This window comes from Dermochelys coriacea, chromosome 19 (assembly GCF_009764565.3).
Source record: "Dermochelys coriacea isolate rDerCor1 chromosome 19, rDerCor1.pri.v4, whole genome shotgun sequence".
Classification (NCBI taxonomy): Eukaryota; Metazoa; Chordata; order Testudines; family Dermochelyidae; genus Dermochelys; species Dermochelys coriacea.
This window is the reverse complement of record NC_050086.2, coordinates 11379978-11404862: the sequence shown is the minus strand read 5'-3', so window position 1 is coordinate 11404862 and position 24885 is coordinate 11379978. Positions and strand designations below refer to the sequence as shown.

Below are 24885 nucleotides of genomic sequence, written 5' to 3'. Positions count from 1 at the left end.
CCAAGATAGGGAAACCAATTCAATAGGTTATCAAATTTCATGCTTCATAGTATAATCTGAACACCACAACCACCAGGAAGAATAAATTCTCCTTCTTCACTCCTGCCTGGGGTCCCTATTTCCAGAACTGCAAATCTGACCACAGGCATCAGAGTACTGGCTATTGCCAGAGGCAGATTCTGGACTTATGCATCAAATTAATTACTCCATAAAACTCCTGTGAAGAGCTAGAGCTGAAATTGGGAAAAGTAGGAAATCCAACAGTCCTTTGTAAAGGTTACAGTAGCATATTAGCCACAGCTGGAAGCAGCTCATGTCCAGCCACAGGTTCTATATATCCAAGTACTTATGTGCTCCCATCAATTTAGTCTGAGAATAGTAAAAGGGGGAAAACATGCTAGTGTAAGATTTTGCAGCTCGTTTTTCAACAGCAGGCGCTTTCAATCTATCCAAACGTATCATGAATTTTAAACAATCCACAAAGAGCAGCTTCCTACAATCACCAATCAAAAGAGTTTCCATTAATTTCCTTAACTTAAATTCTCTATGCTTCTCCATTTGCAAAGTAGTTTACGTCCTTGTAAAACCAAGAAAAATTTGCCAGCCCAAGCACAAAAGACTATTACCATGCCGATTCATAATGAAAAACAATGATATTTTACTCGGTCAAAATATCTTCACTCACCTTGGGTGAGTGGGCAACTAGAAGTTTGCAAAGCAATCTTATCTCTTTCAGTACGCAACCTGAAATCTAACCACGTTGCTAAGAAACCATCTGTGCTGAATTCGTACAATGTTTGAACAACACTCTGCTAGAAAGGTGCAAACACGATTTCCCTGGCTGGTATAAATAGGGTGAAATGGTGAGTTACAATATGGCTCACTGCAGTTCAGCCCTATTGATACCAGCCAACAAAAGTGTTCACCTCTTTCTATCATGAAATATTTTTCCAAACAGATCTGGTGAACACACTTGGAATTGAGCATAGAAGGGTCCCACTAAATATCATTCCTTTTTAAATGAAGTTTTCAGGGTCTGCAAATAAAAATGTAGACAGTCTGGTCTAAACTATTATGGCCTGAAAACAAGGACAATGCTCTATTTGTCACTCAGAGTAACAACAGGAAATTGAAGTAATCCAGGGCCTACGTATTACCTTCAAAAATTCATTAGATTCACCCTACCAAAAAGCAAAGGACCAACTGGAAGTGGGAGGGCAGTGGGAATACACATGGGGTGAGCATATGGGGGGGAAAAAAAAACAGTCTGTGTACCATTGTAAGAGAAAGCAACCAATGTACCTTTTTAAAACACGTTCAGGAGCCCTCATGCCAATTGCTAAAAGAAAGAGTGATAAACCAGTTATACAGTTAGTAGCCAGGGACAGTAGCTTTGTTTCCAAGAGAATATGACTGCAGCTCAGAGACAAAGGATGTAAGGGATGAATGGAAAGAGGACCTCAGGGTAAGTCTACACTGCAATAAAAGCCCTGCAAGAATGAATCTCAGAGCCTGAGCCATTGACTTGGGTTCGTGAGAATCAGGCTACAGGGCTAAAAATAGCAATACAAGCATTCAGGGTCAGGCTGGAACAGGCTTAGCTGGTGCTTCTCTTTGGGTTTGTCGACACTTACAGAGGTGCAGCAGTACAGCTGCGCTGCTGTAGCACATTCTAATCCGATGGGAGAGAGCTCTCCCATCGGCTTAATAACTCCACCTCTGCGAGAGGCAGTAGCTATGTCACCAAGAGAAGCTCTCCCGCCAACATAGCGCTGTCTAAACGGGGAGTTAAGGTCGGTATAACTACGTTGCTCAGGGGTGTGGATTATTCACATCCCTGAGCAACGCAGTTATATTGAAGAACGTACATAGCATAGACCATGCCTAAGCCTCTGAAACCGCAGAGGTTTAAAATGCGAACCAGACACCAGCTTTACTCTTTTTTTTTTTTTAATACACAGATGCGTGAACTATTGCTCATTAAATATGAGAAACTATTAGAATTGGATATAGCCAGGCAGAATGCTGCATACAGACTTCTTACAGACAAGCCCCCGCCCTTACTGCCACAGGCTCTCTTGAGCAGGGTCAGTCAAAAGCATTGCATTATGTATTGCTTTTGGGATATGTGCTGTCAGTGAATCCATCCACTCAGATGTTGTAAGTGTAAGTTCGGTAATATTTACCAAGTGCCACTACATCAAAGCTCTTGGGGAGACATGCAGACATTTAAAAACAAACAACAACTCTAGTGATTAGCTGTGTTTAAGATGAATCATGGTGAAGAGCTCAAGACTGAATCCTCCTTGCAGTGTCTCATGCAAACATCCAATCCACAGATTTAATAATTTTATTAAGATAATGTTGAAGTAAAAAAAAATGGTACAGAGTTTAGGCATAGAAGTTTCTGGTTATCAGGGAATAAGGTACATATCAAGGGGTGCGAAGTTCAGTTTATATTTAACTAGCCAACATTATCAGGGGCAAACCACATGCACAGAATATCAGAGTCTGGATTTTTATTATTCCCCCAAAAACCTGCACTTAGGTTTGTTTTTTTAAAAGCTTTCTAGCCATTCAGATTCAGAAGGGACTTCAGAATATACCTAGCCTGGTGCTCTGGTGTCTGTAGACAGGCAGACAGAAACAAAGGTCACGCTCTCCCCCACCACAACCTCTCACTTCACAGAGGTGGTGTTGCTGAAGTAAAATTTAATCTAGCATTCAACTGCTACCATTGTTAACCATTTCAAAATAGGTCCCTGATCAAAAACATTCAACCCCCTTCTCCCCAAAATGACTGGAAGCCCTGGGATACCACAGTAATGGACATGGCATAATAATATCAGGAATACACCATGATTTTGATAGGGCATTGCTCAGAAATAAGGCTGCAGGTTTTGAATCTGCAAACAATGTTTCAGTCAACTGATTATCTTGATTACTCTGATACACTCATTACTGTAATTAAAAATTAGGGTTAGAGTGGTCATCTAAGAAATACTTGACTTCAGAATGTAGTTTGAGGTCCCCGACACTTGATCCACCAACAGATGGTTTTTAAGTATCCCTTGAGATTTACAATGATAAAATATAAATAAGAGGCCAAGTAAATTAGACAAAAGCTGGGAAAAATTGTGATTCATGGAAAATCTCTCAGGATTAGTCAAAAGCCTCCTGATATATTTCTACTGTTTGCCAATCTTACATTGGTATAAGGAATACTACTCTATATTCTCTAGAGCAGTGCTTCTCAAGCTATCGGATGTGGGGGACCGGCAATTTTTTTCCCTCCCCCGAAGTGCGTGCAGACCTGCAGCCGATGGCTCGTCCGCGGACCACCACTTCGAAGAGCAGTGATGGGCAACCCGCGGCCCATCAAGGTAATGCGCTGACAGGCCACGAGACAGTTCGTTTCCATTGACCGTCCGCAGGCATGGCCGCCTGCAGCTTCCAGTGGCCACAGTTCACCGTTCCTGACCAATGGGAGCTACGGGAAGCAGGGGCCCGCAGGCTGCCCACCACTGCTCTAGAGTTTACTAGACTATAAAGTGCCATGCACACTAATAGCACTACATACATTTTCCAAGTAACTACTGCTCATGCTAATTAGTGGGAAAGTTAGAAATTTCTAGCAGCACTAAGGGGTGGAGTATCCCCTGGCAGATTAGAAACTCAGCACCTATGTCCCAGCCCCGCAGCCCCCCCCAGGACAGCCCTGCTCAGAAGTGTGAAAAATCCATGCCCCTGAGCAATGTAGTTATACCGACCTAACCCCTGGGGTAGATAGCACTACCAATGGGAAAGCTTCTCCATCAACATAGCTACCATCTCTCGTGGAGGAAAGCGGTGCAGCTGCACCACTGCAGCTTTTTAAGTGTATACCTACCCTTCGATATTTACAACATGAATGCGGGAAAGTTTTTGAAACCTATCCTTTATAAATGTGACTCCGATCAACACCACACATTGAGCATCTATAAATAGGCCATAAAATACTCAAAATACACTGCAATGAACTGGCAGGAAACTCCACCCTCTTGTTAAAGGTTTTGCTGCTACAGAAACTCTGATTAAACGTGCAACGCCATGCATCAGCTACCTGAAACAGAGGTGTGCCTCCGTGAACAAGGAAGAGCCTGAGAGTGACTGAACAATATTTCATGCGTATCAGATCTTAAATCAAATGTTCCCCCATACAAGCTCTGCCAAGAAACTAGTCTTGCTCTCGTACAGCAGAGTTGTAGGGGAACTCCTTGCAGAAAACCAATGGAGTTTAGCACCTTAATTAGTTTTTAAGATCTAATAAACAACCCAGGAACAGGTGCACCCAAAGTCACATGCACCCACTACAATAATGCAAAAAGAAAAGGAGTACTTGTGGCACCTTAGAGACTAACAAATTTATTAGAGCATAAGCTTTCGTAAAGCTTGTGCTCTAATAAATTTGTTAGTCTCTAAGGTGCCACAAGTACTCCTTTTCTTTTTGCGAATACAATAATGCAGGAAGAGTAAACAGGAGTAAATTTCTGTTTGCAAGCACAGCCAACTGGATTGCTAGAATCTATATAGCACTCTCTCAAACCACCTGTTCTGCCACCTAGCAGCAGCCAGCACACAGACATCATTATATTGATGGCAAACTAGGAGATCTAGATTGTTAAAGAAACACCACCACTACTAGCACCAAGTGTCAACAGATCACAATTTCTCTTTCCTACTTAATTCAGGCCATGTCTACACTAGAAAGTTTCAGTGTCAGAATCTTTGCTGACATTTAGCTGCCGCATTCTCACCATGAAAAGCTGCGTCAGCAAAAGACACTGCTCTCTGTTAGTAGGCATTCCAGCATATCCCACCACCATTGTGTGCAAAACTGCCTTGAGGGACACCACCACTCTACTATAAGCAAGTCTTGTAATGATATCTTGACCGATATTTCAATCAAGTTGCCTTCAGAGAGCACAACACACTTACAAAAAGGTTATTTTTGTTTATGTGACCTAGGAAATTAGGTTGGTATAACTGTCGCTCACGATTGTGAAATACCTACACCTCTGAAAGCCACATTTAAACCAACGTAAACCCCGGTACAGACAGCAATAGGTTGACAGGAGAATTCTCCTGTAGACTGAACTACCGCCTCTCAGAGAAGTGGAGTACATATGCCAATGGGAGAACCCCTCCCCATCAGCGTAGGTAGTGTCTTCCCAAAACTGAATCACTGCTGTGTTTTAAGTGTTGACAAGCCCTCAAGTCACATTAAAAAAAAGAACAGTCACTCAATAACTTACAAGAGGCTGCTGCAATAGAGTCAAGTCTGACTTTAATGACCATCTGCAATCAAATGTGTCTGCTAGTTAATAATTTTCACAACTGCAAACATTAGAAACAGAAATTATAAATTAAACAGAATGATTTTCAATACCTGGTACTAATTATGCTTTCCTTTCATACACTGGAAGCCTTTCTGCAGCTATAGTTCAGCCTTGTATGGAGATTAAATTTATCAAACAGAAAAAAAAATAATACAATCTAAACATTTAAGGGTCCTTTACTGCCATGAATCACTCTATAAGAGCTTTGAGCAAAGACCCTTTTCCACCCTTTTAACTGCCAACAGAACTGCAGATTGCCAACTTTCCAACTCCATTTTGCCATGCCATTGGGCAAAAGGATCCACAGACAAGAGCACAATACACTTTGGTCCAGCTGATGCTCAGCATGGACCAATCAAGTAAGGCAAGGGGTGGGGAGGCACTCACCAAAACTTGCCAGAACAGCAGTAAAGTGAGTTTTAAAAAAAGTTTAATTTTTCCAGACTAATGCTCTCAAATCAGAATAAATCCTTCAACTGAGATCATCCACAATTCATTTACTAGTTAGAAATGTTAACATATCCAGTTTTTATGCTAGAATCTTTGTTCTCTCTACCTATGTTCCTCTTAAATGTTTCAATTTCAGCGGCGGTGAAAGAGGAAATTTCTCTGCAGTTTCTTTTTCTTTTCACACGGAGATGTTAAGATTGTTCAATAAGTCTCACTTTGCAAGAATGTCACTATGTAATAAAAACCTAATGGTAAACATGTTCCCATCACAGTATGTCTCAAACAGAAAGCCTCCCCACGGCAGAGACTGAAACTATTAAATGAAGATATGTTTCATGACAAAGAAAGGATGACCCAAGGGAAGCAGAAAAACCAAGAATGAAACCTGACCAAAATTCAAACTGGTGAATATTAAGAAATATTTTAGAACTAAATACATGGTTATTTCACGTGTCACAGGGATTTAAGACTTAGAATATTAATCACTGACATTATAAAAGCCTATGATACATGATGGGGCCCATGATGCATGAGAAGCAGCTACTCTCTTATTAAGACAGACAGGGCAAGAGAGGAAACAAAGACATGGAGTAAAGTGACTTGCCTCATGTCACAGGGTATGTCAGCATCAGAACTATTAATAGAACGCAGGCCTAATGGATCCTACAGCATTCTTTCACTTTACCTTCCAAATCCATGATGTGTTTGCAAAGATTATTTCCTTCCTTATGACAAGTGATAAGTAACACTCAGCATGGATTTGTCAAAAACAAATTGTGTCAAACCAACCTGACAGCTTTCTTTGACAGGGTAACAAGCCTGGGGTGGAGGGGGGGTGGGGGGGGAGAGAGAGAAGCGATAGATGTGGTATATCTTGACTTTAGTAAAGCTTTTGATACTGTCTTGCATGACCTTCTCATAAACAAACTAGGGAAATGCAACCTAGATGGAGCTACTATAAGGTGGGAGCAAAACTGGCTGAAAAAGCATTCCCAGAGAGTAGTTATCAGTGGTTCACGGTCATGCTGAAAGGACATAACGAGTGGGGTCCCGCAGGGATCAGTTCTGGGTCCGGTTCTGTTCAATATTTTCATCAATGATTTAGATAATGACATACAGAGTACACTTATAAAATCTGAAGACAATACCAAGCTCGGAGGGATTGCAAGTGCTTTGGAGGATAAGATTAAAATTCAAAATAATCAGGACAAACAGGTGAAATGGTCTAAAGTAAATAGGATGAAATTCAATAAGGACAAATGCAAACTACTCCATTTAGGAAGGAACAATCAGTTGCACATGTACAAAATGGGAAATGACTGCCTAGGAAGGAGTACTGTGGAAAGGGATCTGTGGGTCATAGCGGACCAAGAGCTAAATATGAGTCAACAGTGTAATGCAAAAAAAAAAACCAAACATCATTCTGGAATGTATTAGCAGGAGTCTGGTAAGCAGGACACGACAAGTAATTCTTCTGCTCTACTCTGCGCTGATTAGGCCTCAACTGGAGTACTGTGTCCAGTTCTGGGCGCCACATTTCAGGAAGGATGTGGACAAATTGGAGAGAGTCCACAGAAGAGCGGCAAAAATGATTAAAGGTCTAGAAAACATGACTTATGAGGAAAGATTGGAAAAATTGGGTTTGTTCAGTCTGGAAAAGAGAAGACAGAGGGGACATGATAACAGTTTTCAATTATGTAAAAGCTAGTTCCCAAGGAGAAGGAAGAAAAATGGTTTTTCTTAGCCTCTGAGATAGGACAAGAAGCAACGGGCTTAAACTGCAACAAGGGAATACTATACTGAAATGGTGAATAGTAATTAAGATTCTATGGCCACATCCACTTTTGGCATAGCCATGTTAGCAGAACAGCTTTAAAAAACAAGTTAATAGTTCTGGCAAAAAATGGTTTAACACTCTACCCAGCAAAGAACAGTTCTAGCCTTGAAGAATAATTTTTCTCCAACCAGTTTTTTTGCTGGTGTAACTCCACTGAAGCCATGTCTACACTAAAAAAATTTTCCGGTATAACTATACCAGCCAACCCTCAGTGTAACACAGCTTATACCAGCAAAACACTAACTGTACCTTTGCCAGTAAAGCTTATACCGGTTTGGAGAGTAAAATAAGCTATACCAGCAAAAGCATTTTGATGTCAGTATAATCGAGTCTACACTAGGGCTTTTGCTGATATAGTTCGTTTTTTGTTTTCAATTATCACACTTCTAACATATTGCTATACTGTACTAGCAAAGCTTTCTAGTGCAGACCTGCCTGGACTTTGATGGAATTATTCCTGATTTATAGCAGCAAAAAATATATAAAAAGAGAGGAGAATCAGACACTAGAGGTAAAATCTGCAAATAAGCCTAAATGGATTAGGAGCCTGGGTCCCATTTCAAAAGTGACTTAGGCACTTAAGAGCCTAAGGCTTGGTCTACCCTACCAATTTGTGTCAGTATAACTATGTTGCTCAGGGGGGTGGAAAATAATAATGTGCTATAACCCCCAGCACAGGCAGTGCTGTCAACGGGAGGGCCTCTCCTATCAACATGGCTACCGCCTCTCGGGGAGGTGGAGTACCTATGCAGCAAGGGAGGTTTAAGTTGGACATTAGGAAAAAACTTCCTAACTGTCAGGGTGATTAAGCACTGGAATAAATTGCCTAGAGGTACTATGGAATCTCCATCATTGGAGATTTTTAAGAGCAGGTTAGACAAACACCTGGTCTAGATAATACTTAGTCCTGCCACGAGTGCAGAGGACTGGACTAAATGACCTCGAGGTCCCTTCCAGTTCTATGATTAACTTTCTATAACCAATGACTGGATTGTGCTCATAGGGTCTTTTAAAAAAGCCAACTAAATACATCACAGTGATGAAATTCACTGCTTTGTCTGTATTAGTAATTATTGAAGTCCACCAGATATGTTCTGTATAAGCCCCATATTCTCCACAGGGAAGCTGGATACTTCAGTATTCCAGAATAGCTGTCAGTATTCACTGAATGCAGTATAAAAAGAGGCAGTCAGAACTGAGCTATCAGACATGTAATACCAATGAATGAGCTAAATTTTCCACTTCCTCCTAATACTAGTAATCCTGCATATTCAGCAAAAATAAGTACGTACATATCAGGCAGAAGTAAAAGAATAGCACTTCTAAAGTTAATGATAAATTTACTGCAAATCCTGGACTCAGGCCATAAAGAGCAATCAAACTGAGTTAGCAAGTATGAACTTTCCCCAAAGTAAGTCTGCTAGCATTACGTGTTCTTGCCTTTGCTGCCACTCCAGCACAAAGTGCAGAACGTTAATAAAAAAGCCAGTGGCCTGAAGCCACAGCTAATTTCAAAACTCTACTGTAAAACACAGCTGCCAAGAAAAATATTACATACATTGCTCATTGGGTAATTCCATACAGAAAGCCTGATATTACATGTCCAAGGCCTCAATGAACCCAGAAGAGAATTCAGGAATCATGATTAAGCATGCCAGCTACACTGGCTTCCTCACCATTTCGCTGGCCAATATGCATGGGACCACACTATGCCAGAACCATGTTTGAAACACGTTTCAGCATCTTTTTAAAATATGTTTCCAATATGACTGTGACAGTCTGTATCCCTATGTTCACCCTTTTTATAAAACTATAATGGATTTTGTACAAAGTATGCCTTGTGAGGTATCATTTGAGAGCTCATAATATGCTGATCATTATTGTCCTGATAAAATATATGGGTCAACATTGCATGTAAAGTTATAAAATTCTACTGTATGACATTGCTGAGACATGCTCCAAATTTAGAAAAGAAGGCACAAACCAGTTTCTCAGAGACAAAAAGGCAAACTGGCATTTCAGCCATGTGTCAACAAAATCAAATGGACTATCACCTGGTTAAGCAGCCATTCTTTAGAGGAAAAAGGGTGAGAGTGAGAAATTTACATGTTGGCATAGGAACAGCTAGAAGTTTCCAGTCTCACAGACGTTCTGTCACCTGAACCCCAGATGGAAATGATTCTTATAGCAATTCTTTTCTTTGAGAAAGGGGAGCAAACTCCCTAGATTATTCGTCCCTTCACCTGTACACATGGCATAGACAACACTGGAAAGATAAAGGAAGCATCACCGAACTGGGGAGAGATTCTGGCTGAAAGAGTTAGCCAGTAATACTGCTAGAACATGTGGTGAAAGACCCCCTTTTGCTTTAAATTCACTTAGCTTGTTAAGTTTGGTATTATTTTGCATTTTACCTTTTATTTCTTTGTAATCAATTCTGACGTTTATGCCTCATAATCACTTCTAATCACTTAAAATCTATCTTCCTGTAGTTAATAAACTTGTTTTATTGTTTTATCTAATCCACTGTTTGTTTGAATTGAAGTGTTTGGGAAACTTCATTTGGAACAACAAGATTCGTGAATATCATTTTCTATTATATAAATGATAGACTTTATATGAGCCTGTATTGCCACGAGGGACTGGGTAGTACAAGATGTACATTGCTGGAGGAAAGTCTGAGACTGGGAGTTTGCTATTGTTGCCCTGCTCGTGTAATTCATGGGTGGCTGGCCACAGCACTTGTACAGTATAACAGGGACTGATTTACAGCCTGAAGACTGTGTGGGCAGACCAGAAGTGGTAGCTCTCACAGTGAAGCAGTGTAAAAGGCAACACAGCTGTTCCAGATTGTATCCTGGGTAATGTCACAACGATGTGATCCTGTCAACATGGCCAAACAATGGGCGTGATTTTACCACCACTGTCACTGATGGGACTAGAATAGGGCCCATGTTAGAAAGAGGATTTAAACACTAATTTGGCCCACAGCCCAGGGTACATGAAGCTTAGGACACCCAGAAGAATGTGGAACCTCTCATGTATAGACAGTGAAAACTTTTCAAATAGGAAAAAAAAAAAGCTGTGTTTCTATTTCATTCAAATATTTCTTTTGGCTCTGTGCAAGAATCCCTTATAAGGAAGTGAACCCAAAGTGACTAACACGATCTCTTCCACCTCTGAATCTTTCTGTGAAACACTTAATTAAACACTGTTTACAGGAGATGAAACGTGCTTACATCTATGACAGTGAGAGACCAACCTTGTTTGCATAAGCCAGTTGGCCCCATTAAGCGTATTCCAGCAATCATCATCCTGTTATATGTCCCAGCTGGAAATGACGGTACACCTAAAATGCAAGGCCATTCATACTTTTGAATCCCTATACTGAAACGGTGAATAGTAATTAAGATTCTATGGCCACATCCACTTTTGGCATAGCCATGTTAGCAGAACAGCTTTAAAAAACAAGTTAATAGTTCTGGCAAAAAATGGTTTAACACTCTACCCTGCCAGCAAAGAACAGTTCTAGCCTTGAAGAATAATTTTTCTCCAACCAGTTTTTTTTTGCTGGTGTAACTCCACTGAAGCCATGTCTAAACTAGAAAAAGTTTTCCAGTATATACCGGCCAACCCGCAGTGTAACAGCTTATACCAGCAAAACACTAACTGTACCTTTGCCAGTAAAGCTTATACCGGTTTGGAGAGTAAAATAAGCTATACCAGCAAAAGCATTTTGATGTCAGTATAATCGAGTCTACACTAGGGCTTTTGCTGATATAGTTCGTTTTTTGTTTTCAATTATCACACTTCTAACATATTGCTATACTGTACTAGCAAAGCTTTCTAGTGCAGACCTGCCTGGACTTTGATGGAATTATTCCTGATTTATAGCAGCAAAAAATATATAAAAAGAGAGGAGAATCAGACACTAGAGGTAAAATCTGCAAATAAGCCTAAATGGATTAGGAGCCTGGGTCCCATTTCAAAAGTGACTTAGGCACTTAAGAGCCTAAGGCTTGGTCTACCCTACCAATTTGTGTCAGTATAACTATGTTGCTCAGGGGGGTGGAAATAATAATGTGCTATAACCCCCAGCATAGGCAGTGCTGTCAACAGGAGGGCCTCTCCTGTCAACATGGCTACTGCCTCTCCGGGAGATGGAGTACCTATGCTGATGACAGCAACTCTCCTCTCAGCATAGGTAGTGTCTTCACTAAGCTGTACAGCAATGCAGCTGCACCACCGCAGCGTTCTTAGGGCTCGTCTACCCTGGCACGTTACAGCGCTGCAACTTTCTTGCTCAAGGGGGTGAAAAAACACCCGCCTGAGCGCAGCAAGTTTCAGCGCTGTAACATACCAGTGTAGACAGTGCACCAGCGCTGGGAGCCGCACCCCTTGTGGAGGCGGGTTTTTCAGAGCACTGGGAGAGCTCTCCCCCAGCGCTCTGCCAGGACTACAGCAGCACTTTAACATTGCCAGGGTAAACAAGTCCTAAGTGTACACAAGCACTTTGTCTCATTGAAAGCCAATGAAGCTGTTAGGTAAGAAGTTCTTAACTGTGTTTTATAATCAGCATATCAAAGGCACAAATACAAAAGAATGAAGTTAGAGCTGGGTAAATAGTTTGCTTTCTCCTCCACATGATGATAAAAAGCCAAGTGGTTTTCTAAAAAACAGCAATACATTAGGTTCCTGTTTGCAAGGAAGGACTTCTTTTCCCTACTGTCATCCTTTTCACATCTTTGCCACTGATGTTTTCTATTGTTTCACATAAATATACCATTCAGTTAAGAGATGAAGTATGTTCCTTAAAATAACAACATCAGGGAACAATTAGTTTCTCTAATGTGGTTTGGAAAGGGCTTGAAGTCCTAAGTAAATAGATTCAAATAAGCATTATTGTGCCAACGAAGATTTCACTGGGTACAGAAAGTGCCTATCATCTTGGTATCCTAACCCCAATCAGGTCAAATTAAAGTCAACAAAGTCTGTGTGCAGAACAGCATCTTTCGATTTAAAAATATTTTGAAAAAATAATCAGAAGTGTAGGGCTGGAAAAGACCTCAAGAGGTCATCTAGTCCATCCCCACTCACAAAGGCAGGATTAAAGTATACCTAAACCATCCCTGACAGGTGTTTGTCTAACCTGTTCTTTAGAACCACCAATGACCAGGATTCTACAACCTCTCCAGGTAACTTGTTCCAGTGCTTACCTGTCCTTATAGTTTGAAAGATTTTCCTAATATCTAACTTAAACCTCCCTTGCTCAAACTTAGCTGATTACCTCTTTGCTGGATTTTGTTAAAGCTGGGTAAGTATCTATGACCTAGACCTAGTAGAATAGCAGTTCCTGATGTGGATGGGGCTGAAGTAACTGTCATTCCAGCCATATCACTTGGCTTGCAAGTTTGCTTCCTCATCTCCGTCCCAAGCATTCCTTTGAATATTTACTCAGTCACTTGTAAATTAATCCTCAGATACCAGGAGCACATCATGAACCAAAAAGTCAGACAAGATAGCACAGTGGCTTAATGCACAGGGCTGAGAGTCAGAAGTTCTGGGTTCTCTCTTGCCCAGTTCCCCACCAGCTTGCCACGTGACCATCAATTAGTCACTTCTAATTTGCCTCTACCTCAGCTTCTTATGGGAATATTTCCATGCCTCATAGGCATGGAGCAATTTATGCATGTTTTTAGAGAACTTTGAGATCATCCAATTGAAGGCATTATGGAAATCCCAAGCGCTTGTATATCTACATATTTTTTTTATATGCTGAAGCCTGAGAAGCCTCTTGAGAGGGCAGCATGAAGGATTTGTAGAGCAAGTTTGTGAGCAGCTGGTTTAAAGGGCACTATCTGGAAAGAGTTAAGAAACACCTGCACTGGATCAATCACAAAGGTGCGACTGCTAGTCTGCCTATTCACTGATTGACAATTGTGTGATTCCCCCAGTGTGCAGAAAAGAACTAGTTACAACTAGTTCTCATCACAGAGCACTGACAAATCAGCAAGAACTACTAATTAACTGATACAAATAGACATCTGAAAACGCTTTTTTCTTTACACAAAGCCAAGCACTGAGCTACTCCAGCCATATAGTGTTCCGTTTTCCAAGTACTCTAAAACCCACCCACAAAAGAACATTCTCAAAGCCACAAAAAACACGAGATACAGAATGTCAGAACCTCTCTCATCACAAAGAGAAATTAGGACCTCAATCCTAACAAATGCTGAGCACCTCTAACTAAGCACCCTCTACTCCACAGACTTCAGTGGGATTAGCAAGCAATCAGCCCCCTCACAGGATAAACCCTATTCAGTTTCCTAATTAATTCATAGGACCTTCCTCTCATTGCGAACCAGTCCCTACCTATTGTTTTGCTTGAAATAAATGGTTGAATGCATTATCCATGTGCCCACAGGGGTGGGCAACAGATTGCTTAGCACATGGCAGCATTTATGTCAATAACAATGGACTGTAATATCTGAACATCAATTTTCATCACCACATGGGTTTTCCTTGAGCACTTTTTTGCTTACTGAATGAGTTTTTATAGCTAGTGAATAATAATCACTAACTAAAATGCCTGAAGCAACTTCAATATTTCCTAATTTTTAAAATTTTAAAATATAATGCCCTAAACGTGTCTAAAGCAATGAAGTTTGATCAAAATACAAGTGGCTTGTTTCAATACAAATGATTTGGCTCCTGAGATTATCATCAAATTAAACTGAAGATCAAATTAACCAGTGATTGAATGAAGTGGAAGGCTGTGTAATCACAGATTACTGATTCAGCAGCAGGGAAACAAGGATGCAATCACATTTTACCCATCTGTGTCAGTCCCTCCACAGGGGATCTACATTCCCACTAATAAGAAAGGAGTACTTGTGGCACCTTAGAGACTAACAAATTTATTAGAGCATAAGCTTTCGTGAGCTACAGCTCACTTCATCGGATGCTCACGAAAGCTTATGCTCTAATAAATTTGTTAGTCTCTAAGGTGCCACAAGTACTCCTTTTCTTTTTGCGAATACAGACTAACACGGCTGCTACTCTGATTCCCACTAATGTTACCCTCCCTTCCCCCGCCCTCTCAAGAAAGACTCAAGTTTGCTCCAGGGCTCACAGCAAATAAACTGGGTATGTCTTGATGGGGAAAATGTGCATTCTTTTTAATAATATTAGCTCACCATGATAGCTTATATTTTAACAGGGCTTTTCTAACAAGTCCAAAACTGTGTTAGACTGCCACATTTCAGCCTCCGAGGGGGCAGCTTAAATAGCATTGAATATGTTAGGAAAGCCTTGTTAAAAGGTCTTCTCTACACAGGAAAGTTTTTTGGTATAACCCAAGGTGTGCATTTCAACCAGTATAGTGATAAGTATAACTCTGGCATGTAGACACACTTATTCTGGTATAAGAGTGCTTTTTGTCAGTTTAACTCAAGCTTTGGAAGGAGGTTGAGATAAACCAAAAACAACACCTCTCTTATACTAGAATATAGTATATTGAGGGGAGAAGGAGGTGTTATATCAATTTAACCATAACAGTGTATATAACCAGCAAAACTTTCCCATGTAGACAAGCCCCAAAATGCAGGCTATCACCTGCCACATTGAGCTAACCAAACTCAGTTAACAAGACTGCTCATCAAGACAGGGTCCCAGGAAGCTTTGCCCTTCACCACCCACGCCAAACAAACTAGAGTATATAAAGATCTACCAGTGATAAGTCTGTTTATATTTTTAAAAAGTGAATTCAACATTTAAAATCCATGAGCTGTCTATTTTAGGAGGTTTCTGTTCACTGTCTAGCAGAGGATTGAGACTCACTTCCTAGTCTATATTTTTCTCATAGATACTAAGGTCAGAAGGGACCATTCTGATCATCTAGTCCGACCTCCTGCACAACGCAGGCCACAGAATCTCACTCACCCACTCCTATGAAAAACCTCACCTATTTTGTTGGAGAGATTTTTTTTTCAAATGGCTATACCTCCACATTTCTGTAAATATTTGCACAGCTGCTTTCATACAATTGAAAATAAACATTTAAACTAAAAAGAAAGTTTGAGAAAGGGAATATTAAGACCTTCAGTGTAAGGACTGTGATCATGAGTGCCCCTGTCCCCTTCTGGGCACTACTAAAATACTTTATAGCAATACCAAATACCAATAGGTAAGCTCATCAATACATTTTCAACTAATGTGGCAAGCCTACATACAGGCACTTCAAGACCTCACCCTCCTCCACTTGGACAAATACAATACAAGGCACTAGTGTTAAATAATTCAGTTACATAGATAAACGATAAAGGGAAAGAGAAATTTAGTTAAAAGAAAAGGAGTACTTGTGGCACCGTAGAGACTAACACATTTATTTGAGCATAAGCTTTCGTGAGCTACAGCTCACTTCATCGGAAGTGAGCTGTAGCTCACGAACGCTTATGCTCAAATACATGTGTTAGGCTCTACGGAGCCACAAGTACTCCCTTTCTTTTTGCGAATACAGACTAACACGGCTGCTACTCTGAAACCTGGAAATTTAGTTGGAAGTGAGGGAAACTGTGTTTCAGATGAGATCTGAAAGAGAACCGATCAAGCAAAGATACCAAGAAAGCCGTTCCAACTAGCAGAAGTCGCAGATACAGTCTTGCAGAGAAGGCTCCTGCACTGGACTAGATGACCTCTTGCAGTCTCTTCCAGTCCTACAATTCTATGACGACACGATAACAGTGGGGTCATACCAGGGTAGTTAAAACTGTACGACTTTTGTGTGTAGTCAAGGCCTAAGTGTTTCAAAAGAACAGTGAATTATAGCAATAAAAGCCTTGGCCAAGATTTTTTTTTTTTTTTAAAAACAGGAGGCCTAATGTTGGGGGCTCTTAAGCCTATATTCAAAGGCACTTAGGGGCCTGATTTTCAAGCATTACTCAGCAGGTCCCAAATGAAGCTGGGTGCTGCTGGATGTGCAGCATGCTTGAAAATCGGGCTACTTATTTAAGTGCTGAAATACTGATTTAGAGTTTAGGCACTCATGTCTGAATTTTTCCATACTGACTTTAAACAAACAGATGAGGTTCTCCCCTTCCTGGGACTGAGGAACTTGGACAGCAAGGCATCACCGCCCTAAACTTTGGCACCACCACAAATTCTCTTCCTTCACTCCCCTTGTTACATTGTGTTATTTACTATAAAAGAGGTTAGCATGTTAGAAAGGGAAGGCTGAAGCTCACTGGTTTAGAGAAGCAGCATATGCCATCCCTCAACAGCCGCAAACATCCAACTTGCCACAACAGCCAGGGGATAACCCATCTCCACAAGCAGTGCAGTGAAAAGCGGTGGATTAGGGTAACATGAGAGCGGCTTTGGTCCCCACACCCCTTTTGTCTTTGGATTTTGTCTTAGTATGGAGTTAGATATTATGCATGAAGTAAAGGAAGTCCTGGAGATAAAAGGAAGCTAGGGAAAAGAAGGGCAAGGGGGTGAAGTTGGGAAGACAGAAAATGTGTCTGCATGTGAAACAGGCAACAAGCAAGGAGGGAGAATCACAGCAGAGAGTGGGGGAGCAGTTGGGACACTTGGGGTGGGGAAGGGAGACAAAACGGGGCAGAGGGGAGCCAGCTCCAGACAAAAGCAGGTAAAAGGAGGACAAATGGGGGCAGCCACAGGCAAAAAGAGGCTGGGGGACAGGGGCTGGCCATAGAATGGGGAAGGGTGAGGGGAAGGGACAGCAGGCTGAGGGGACGACCCATAGGATGGGGAAGGGGCTCGGGGGCTGAGGGAGTCAAAGCCAGCACCAGGCTGTGGGTTGGGGAAGGGTCCGGAAGGGGTGGGGGCACAGGGTGTGCAGGAGCTAGCTCCAGGTGGTGGGATGGGGAAGGGTCGGGGGAGCGGGGGCATGGGGAGAGCGGAAGCCAGCCCCAGGCAGTGGGATGAGGAAGGGTCCCGGGGGGCAGAGGGAGATGGGGGGAGGGGGAGAGAGCCCCAGGCAGTGGGATGAGGAAGGGTCCCGGGGGGCAGAGGGAATGGGGGGAGGGGAGAGAGCCCCAGGCAGTGGGATGAGGAAGGGTCCCGGGGGGCAGAGAGAGAGCCCCAGGCAGTGGGATGAGGAAGGGTCCCGGGGGGCAGAGGGGATGGGGGGAGGGGGCAGAGAGCCCCAGGCAGTGGGATGAGGAAGGGTCCCGGGGGGCAGAGGGATGGGGGGAGGGGAGAGAGCCAGGCAGTGGGATGAGGAAGGGTCCCGGGGGCAGAGGGAATGGGGGGAGGGGAGAGAGCCCCAGGCAGTGGGATGAGGAAGGGTCCCGGGGGGCAGAGGGAATGGGGGGAGGGGGAGGAGCCCCCAGGCAGTGGGATGAGGAAGGGGGGGGGCAGAGGGAATGGGGGGAGGGGAGAGAGCCCAGGCAGTGGGATGAGGAAGGGTCCCGGGGGGCAGAGGGAATGGGGGGGAGGGGAGAGAGCCCCAGGCAGTGGGATGAGGAAGGGTCCCGGGGGGCAGAGGGAATGGGGGGAGGGGGAGAGAGCCCCAGGCCAGTGGGTATGAGGAAGGGTCCCGGGGGGCAGAGGGAATGGGGGGAGGGGGAGAGAGCCCCAGGCAGTGGGATGAGGAAGGGTCCCGGGGGGCAGAGGGAATGGGGGGAGGGGAGAGAGCCCCAGGCAGTGGGATGAGGAAGGGTCCCGGGGGGCAGAGGGAATGGGGGGAGGGGAGAGAGCCCCAGGCAGTGGGATGAGGAAGGGTCCCGGGGGGCAGAGGGAATGGGGGGAGGGGGAGAGAGCCCCAGGCAGTGGGATGAGGAAGGGTCCCGGGGGGCAGAGGGAATGGGGGGAGGGGGAGAGAGCCCCAGGCAGTGGGATGAGGAAGGGTCCCGGGGGGCAGAGGAATGGGGGAGGGGAGAGAGCCCCAGGCAGTGGGATGAGGAAGGGTCCCGGGGGGCAGAGGGAATGGGGGGAGGGGAGAGAGCCCCAGGCAGTGGGATGAGGAAGGGTCCGGGGGGCAGAGGGAATGGGGGGAGGGAGAGCCCCAGGCAGTGGGATGAGGAAGGGTCCCGGGGGCAGAGGGAATGGGGGGAGGGGAGAGAGCCCCAGGCAGTGGGATGAGGAAGGGTCCCGGGGGGCAGAGGGTGGGGGGAGGGGAGAGAGCCCCAGGCAGTGGGATGAGGAAGGGTCCCGGGGGGCAGAGGGAATGGGGGAGGGGAGAGAGCCCCAGGCAGTGGGATGAGGAAGGGTCCCGGGGGGCAGAGAGAGAGCCCCAGGCAGTGGGATGAGGAAGGGTCCCGGGGGGCAGAGGGAATGGGGGGAGGGGAGAGAGCCCCAGGCAGTGGGATGAGGAAGGGTCCCGGGGGCAGAGGGAATGGGGGAGGGGAGAGAGCCCCAGGCAGTGGGATGAGGAAGGGTCCCGGGGGGCAGAGGGAATGGGGGGAGGGGGAGAGAGCCCCAGGCAGTGGGATGAGGAAGGGTCCCGGGGGGCAGAGGGAATGGGGGGAGGGGAGAGAGCCCCAGGCAGTGGGATGAGGAAGGGTCCCGGGGGGCAGAGGGAATGGGGGGAGGGGGAGAGAGCCCCAGGCAGTGGGATGAGGAAGGGTCCCGGGGGGCAGAGGGAATGGGGTATCGGGAAGGGCAGGAGGGCCAGGCCATAGGATGTGGAAGGGTCCTGGGGGGCAGAGGGAGGGGGACGGGGAAGGGTCCTGGGGGGCAGAGGGAGAAGGAAGGGGGATATGGGGCAGGGTCCCGGGGGGGGGCACCCGGCCACCTCCAGCCAGCAGGGGCGCGGGGCGGCATCGCCTCACCTGGCTGGGTCCCGCCCCGGCTCCGCGCTGCCCCGCGGCAGCCCCCAGCTCCGAGTGCGCTCGGCGCGTGCCCGGAAGCCCGGCAGGCTGCGGACGGGGGCGGGGCGCGCGGGGCATGCCGGGACTCGTAGGCCGTGGGGCGGGGACATTATGGGATATTAACCAAGGGAGAACGGTACTGGGAGCAGGCGCGGTTTGGGGAGAGGGAGAGGTGGGGGAGGGGCGGGGCGGTTTGGGGAGAGGTGGGGGGGAGCGGAGGGCGGGGCGGTTTGGGGAGGGGGGTGCAGAGGGGCGGTTTGGGGCGGGGCGGTTTAGGGAGAGGTGGGGGAGGGGAGAGGAGCGGAGGGCGGGGCGGTTTGGGGAGGGGGGTGCAGAGGGGGCGGTTTGGGGCGGGGCGGTTTAGGGAGAGGTGGGGGAGGGGAGAGGAGCGGAGGGCGGGGCGGTTTGGGGAGGGGGTGCAGAGGGGCGGTTTGGGAGAGGTGGGGAGGGGAGGGCGGGGTGGTTTGGGAAGGCGGGGGTGCAAGGGGGTGGTTTGGGGAGAGGTGGGGTGGGGAGGGGAGGGCGGGGCGGTTTGGGGAGAGGCGGGGGGTGGGGAGCGGAGGGCAGGGAGGTTTGGGAGAGGTGGGGAGCAGGGGGTGGGGCGGTTTGGGAGAGGTGGGGGTGGGGAGCGGAGGGCGGGGCGGTTTGGGGAGAGGCGGGGGTGGGGAGCGGAGGGCGGGGCGGTTTGGGAGAGGTGGGGAGCGGGGGGCGGGGCGGTTTGGGGAGAGGCGGGGGTGGGGAGCGGAGGGCAGGGAGGTTTGGGAGAGGTGGGGTGGGGCAGGGGCGGCGGTTTGGGAAGGGCGGGGGTGGGGAGGGGGGTGCAGAGGGGGGTTTGGGGAGAGCGGGGGTGGGGAGCGGAGGGCGGGGCTTTGGGAGAGGGGGCGGGGTGGGAGCGGAGGGCAGGGAGGTTTGGGGAGAGGCGGGGGTGGGGAGCGGAGGGCAGGGAGGTTTGGGGAGAGGCGGCGGTGGGGAGCGGAGGCGGGCTGGTTGGGAGAGGTGGGGAGGGAGGGCGGGGCGGTTTGGGGAGAGGCGGGGTGGGGAGCGGAGGGCAGGAGGTTTGGGAGAGGTGGGGGTGGGGAGCGGGGGGGCGGGCGGTTGGGAAGAGGCGGGGTGGGGAGGGGGCAGAGGGGTGGTTTGGGAGAGGCGGGGGTGGTTGGGGAGAGGCCGGGGTGGTGAGCGGAGGGCGGGGCGTTTGGGAGAGCGGGGGGGGTGGGAGCGGAGGGCGGGGCGGTTTGGGAGAGGTGGGGGTGGGGAGGGGAGGGCGGGGTGGTTTGGGAGAGGAGGGGAGGGCGGGGCGGTTTGGGGAGAGGCGGGGGTGGGGAGCGGAGGGCAGGGAGGTTTGGGGAGAGGCGGGGGTGGGGAGCGGAGGGCAGGGAGGTTTGGGAGAGGTGGGGGTGGGGAGCGGAGGGCAGGGCGGTTTGGGGTTGGAATTGGGGTAATTTGGAAACTGTGTGCTGGAGGAAGTCGAAGGTAGGAGACTAATAAGCGTACTTGGTGGTAGTGAGTTGGGGATACTTTAGGGATAGTGTGTGGGTAATTTGGGGATGTTAGAGGTAGTATGAGGGGTGAGTTTGTAGAGGGCACTTGGAGGGAGTTGAGGGTAATTTGGGGACATTATCTGCATGGAATAATTTGGGGGTGATGTGAAGGGGAATAATTTAGGGAGTCCGGGGACGGGGGGAGAGCTGCACAGGGAAAGACGTGGAGTGGTACATGTAATGGGTGGCTGAGGAAATTGCATGAGGGATAATGTAGGGGGAAATGTGGGTATCGCATGCATGTGTGAGCAGGGGCTGTGTCATGTCTGGCTCCTTTTAACTGAAATTGCCCATTGACCATAACAGGTTTTTGAGAATTTCTCTAGGGGGCATTTCAGATAGTTTATACTGCCACCAAACCTCTAAAGCATTGAAATGGAAAAGTTCAACACTTTTGATTGAAACAAAATGATTCAACATTTGAAAATGACATTCTTCATTGTAGTTCTCTTGATTAATAAAACCATTCTGACAAAAATCACATTTTTTTTTGATTGGAGGAATTTTTTTCTGTGAAAAATTTCAACCAGATTGATTACCGTAGGAAATACTTGTTATATGCAGGAAAAATCATGAAAAGTAACTCATGACTAACCATTTACTTGTCTAAAAACAAACTACACACAACAGCATAAATGAAGACCCTCAGTCCATATGGAAGTCCTCTGGTGTGGCTAAACACAGATGAAAACAATTTCCCTTAAGGCAGGTTTATTTGCTTGGTTTGTACCTTGGTAATAAATTTCCTTCTGGTTGTATCGCAAGAGGAGCTATGCAACTCCACTCCTTTCCTAGAGGACTGCCAACCCTTCCAAGTCCTTCCCACACAAAATCCTTCCACCACCTCTACTGTAAATTGGAGCATTGTCTTCACCTGAGGGCAGCCTCCAAATAAACCCTGTCATCATGCTAATGCTTAGACAGACAAGGTGGGTGAGGTAATACCTTTTATTGGACCAACTTCTACTGGTGAGAGAGACATGCTTTTGAGCCACACAGAGCTCTACAGTGATGGAGAAATCCCTTTCCAGTGCTGTATTAAGTGTCTACGCTACAATGGCGTAGCCTCAGTGTTGCAGCTAAATACCTTTGAGGATCTGGCCTGTGTGCCTCAGTTCCCCGTGTGTAAAACTTGCCTACCTTACAGGAGTCTTGTGAGGATAAATACATTCAAGATGGTGAAGTCTTCAGATACTGTGGTAATGGGAGCCAGACAAGTACTATGGATACATATCAATAAGAACATCTAGGACTAAGTTCAAGCGGATAAACAAAAGTATAATGGTTATAAACCCTGCAGCCAGTTCTGCCATAGACTTTTGGTGTCATTTCATTTCTCTGGGCCTCTCTAAAATGGGGAAAATACTATGTCCCTTCCTTCTCTTCCTACCCCTGCACATGTCCAGTATTTGAACTGCAAGCTCTTTGGGGCAGGGACTCTTATAGTGTGTGTATACAATAACCAGCACAATGGGCCCTGATCATCACTGGGAACTCCAGGGGCTCCTGTAATACAAATAATATCAATAAAAATCGTTTCTAAAATCTATCAGAGTTCTTTTACAGCCTCAGCACTGTAGTATTTCAGCCTCATAAACATTAGTGAATTTACCCTCACGGGGCACCTGTGTGGCCTGGCAGAGCTATTATCCCATTATCTAGAGGGGGAACTGAGGCACAGAAAAGTTGCATTATTTTCCCTAGGTCACCCAGGAAGACTATGCCAGAGCCAGGAATTGAACCTAGGTCTTCAGCACCTTGTGCACAAGGCCATCTTGCCTTCTTTATGAGACTTAGGTACGAAGGATGCCTTTGAAACCACAGAGGGGCCTTTCACACTATTGATTGCTCTGCAGATTTCATTTGATGCAGGAACGGAGGCTGTGCATGTACCCAATTTTTTAGTCAAGCCTGTGCTCTGTGGACGTTCCCTGTCTCATGCAGTAAACGACCTGAGGCGTAGGCTATATCTACACTTCGGCATGTAGTGTACCTACACTGCAGGCCCCACCCCACCCCCCTTGCCAGCACAGGTATAAATAGCAGAGTAGACGATGAGGCACTGCGTAGGTGAATAAAGACACGCCTGAACCTAGGGTGGCTCTCTACGTGCCCAAGCAGTGCCTACCCTGGCTACAATGCTAATTTTAGCCTGCTGCTCAAGCCACAGGGAAAGGCTCTGTTGGGGTGTGGGGGGGAGGCAGATGGGAAAAGGCTTGATCCCACTACAGGGAGCTGCTGGAACCTTTCCCCATAAGAGTGAAAGACACCAGCAGCGGGAAAGGCTCTGGCAGTTTCCCACTGCCAGAGCCTTTGTCTGCTGACTCCCACCTGCCGGAGCCTTTCCCTGCCATGTGTAGCTACACACCACAGCTTGGACGCAGCATGCTTTTCACTGCAGCATGTAACTACCCACCCTGTGCCCTGCTGCCACAGTAGACAAGGCCTTATGAAGACCTGCTCTTCCTTGTTCTAGCTGCTTTATGGAAGCAAATGATTTGAAGCTGGAAGTCCTCTGCTCTGGTGGGATTTTGCCAGAGATACATTTTTGCAAGTCAGATGTGGTTTGTTCCTTGCGGATGCATAAACAAATTGTTAGTGTAAAATGGGTGTGTGCATTGCTTCTAGATGTACATGCTTTACTCTGTGCTATTTACAGCCAGTTCCTGCTATATTAGTAAATGCGCTGGTTTTCTAGTGCTCTCTGTTTCCATCCTCTGTGACTCCTTTTTGTGGAGATTCCATTGCCCTTCTTCCCCCAACTTGCAACCTCCCCATTTACTGGGTCCCATGCCCACCAGGCACTATGGAGCACTTAAAATCCTAGAGCCCCATGCTTCATGCCACTGGAAATCTCTCTCAGAGAGCTTCTCAGTAGTGGGGGGTGAGCGGTAGGGTTATCTCTTATTAGGAACAGCCCCTCTCAAGCCTTATCTGTATGCCTAGCAGCTACAGGAATGCAGACAAAGGTGACCTATGGGGCAGTAACCATCTTGCCTGAAGATTCAGGACAGCTTTCTCTCCAGGGTAAGTCAATGAGTAACTTGCTGCTGTTAGCAGAATTAGAGGAGCTGGGCAAACAATTTGACCTTGTTCATGCCAGAGTGAGCATTGTGGCCTTCAGGACAGTAGCTTGCAGGAAGAGTGAACAAGCTGGAAGCTAAAGTAGGTGCCTCTGGGCAGGAAAGATGGGAAGCAGGTCATAGAATGCAGTCATGAAAATAGAGGAGAGCATGTCATTCGCTATTGCACAAGCTTTGTGAAAGAAATGGCCAAGCCCTTTTGTTTTGCCTGGAGTCTAGTGCAAGTTACATCAATACTTTGGCTACAAGGCCTCCCCCTTGGCTCTGAGGGAGAGCTCTTTGCAGGATTTCTAAAAGCCTGGGCTCTGCAGATCCTGCATCGTAACTATGGGTCAGTCTATGTGGTAAGTAGTGTTACCAACTCTTGTGATTTGATTGCAACTCTTGTGCCATTGTTGTTTTTTTCAAAGCTCCAGCGCCCAGAGTCATGAGACTCAGCTTTCATTAAAAAAAAAAAGTGTAAGGTTCCATCCCTCAAAGTTGCAGAGAAAAGCTTGAAAACATGACTCAAGTAGACCCTAAAGGTTCAAGAACACACGAAGGCAAATAAAAAGCCCCCCTCCCAATGTTATTTTTAAAAATCTCATGATTTTTAAAGCCAAGTTCATGATGCTTCCACCACCTGATGATTTTTGAACACTTGGGCTCAGTGATATTGGGCGGGGCGCCTTTCCACATTCATCCCAGGAGAAAGAAACAACCAACCAACGCAACCCTGAGCAGCTCAGTCCATCATCTGTGGAATACCTAGTTTGTGGGATGAGGACA

The 24885-nt window shown here is 46.3% G+C and overlaps 1 protein-coding gene across 5 annotated transcripts in view; it reads right to left on the bottom strand.

Annotated features, from left to right (window-relative positions):
* PHACTR4 (phosphatase and actin regulator 4) overlaps positions 1-19593 on the bottom strand; it is a 100497-nt gene extending 80904 nt beyond the window's left edge. For 2 of the 5 annotated variants that reach the window (XM_038377772.2, XM_038377775.2), the window contains exon 1: positions 19458-19593. The gene's annotated coding sequence lies outside the window, so the exon portion shown is untranslated. Of the gene's footprint in view, positions 1-10927; positions 11015-19457 lie in introns of all 5 variants that reach the window. The other 3 variants (XM_043506127.1, XM_043506126.1, XM_038377773.2) reach the window with 3 other exon arrangements.
* Positions 19594-24885: the final 5292 nt, after the last annotated feature.